Genomic DNA, 1388 nt, shown 5'->3' with positions numbered 1-1388 from the left:
ACACAAACCAACAGCCACACTCAGACAACCGCTTACCAGAACTAAGCACCCGATACCCAACATGAGCAAAACTAATGTAGTATACAAAATCCCATGCAAGGACTGCACAAAACACTATATAGGACAAACAGGAAGACAGCTAACGATCCGCATCCAGGAACATCAACTGGCCACGAAACGAAGCGACCAACTATGCGTAGTCGCCACACACACAGACGACAAGCAACATGAATTCGAGTGGGACAACACTACTATTATAGGGCAAGCCAAACAAAGAACAGCCAGGGAATTCCCAGAAGCATGGCACTCATCCACAAACTCCATCAACAAACACATCGACTTGGACCCATATACCAGCCACTGAAGCGGAGAGCTGAAACTGACAACAGGAAGCGGCAAGGACAGGCCACTATAAATGACGCAGGAAACAACACAGAAGCGCTTCACAGGAGGCTCCCAAGCACTGATGATGGTACCGAGACAGGGGACGAAACGTTTCCAACAAAAACTTCCAGCTCGGCGAACAGAAACACATCATTGTCTTGAGTGTTCCAGAGTTTTTCATTGTCCCAGAGTCCAGATGAAGTGTGCATTCCTCACGTACGTGAGAGAGAATGATTTCAATGTCAAAATCAGTTCCTGTCCCGAGAACATCAGAGACAATGTCCCGTCCTCTACTCGGTCCGACAGTTCACACTTCTTCATTCTCCTCTGATTCCATTTCCCAAAGAGTTTGTCAAGATTTACAAAGCTGGAGCCTAAATTATATGGTTTGCTTCCTAAACATTTTTTCAATTGCCAACTGAAAATATTTTCACAGTATCTCTTCACAATCCTCTGGCTTGCACCATGTCCAGGGATGAGAAGTCTCGCTTGGTGGAGAGATTCCCGAGGCTGATAAGTTTCACTTTGGAACAAAAATGGTTAAGTGGCGATTTCCTGCGGTTGTTTCTAATGATGAAGAGGGAGCGGTGGGGAATGAGCACTTTGACGAGCAGGAGGAAGTGTTGCCACTGACCCGAGTCAGAGAACAGTGGACAGGGATTAAAGGAATCTAATGAAAAGCAGCACTTCTGCTCAGGACGTTCAATAACAGCTGCAGAAACCCGATGTGTCGAGCAGTGTATCTGGAAAGAGAAACAGAGATAATGTTAAATATGGAACATTTCTGATGAAGAACTCGAGTTTCCCAAGTCTAATCAAATTACCGGCCTGGTTTGCAAAATACGTTTTCTGAACTTTGAGCGAAAACTGTACCAGCAGGAAAGCATTCATAACGTGGTCAGCAGGATTCGAACCTACGTGGGGAAACCCCAAAGGATTTCTAATCCATCGCCTTAACCACTCGGCCATGACTACAGACAGTGGAGCAGGGTTGAGAATTGATT

The 1388-nt window shown here is 45.7% G+C and overlaps 1 non-coding gene across 1 annotated transcript; it reads right to left on the bottom strand.

Annotated features, from left to right (window-relative positions):
- Nucleotides 1-1277: 1277 nt before the first annotated feature.
- On the bottom strand, nucleotides 1278-1359 carry trnas-aga. Its single transcript has one exon. It is a non-coding gene; the product is annotated as a tRNA-Ser (tRNA).
- Between the last annotated feature and the right edge of the window lie 29 nt (nucleotides 1360-1388).

This window comes from Chiloscyllium plagiosum, unplaced genomic scaffold, assembly GCF_004010195.1.
Source record: "Chiloscyllium plagiosum isolate BGI_BamShark_2017 unplaced genomic scaffold, ASM401019v2 scaf_69030, whole genome shotgun sequence".
In the NCBI taxonomy this organism is placed as follows: Eukaryota; Metazoa; Chordata; class Chondrichthyes; order Orectolobiformes; family Hemiscylliidae; genus Chiloscyllium; species Chiloscyllium plagiosum.
Note: the sequence above shows the minus strand (reverse complement) of the source record. Positions and strands in the feature narration are given on the sequence as shown.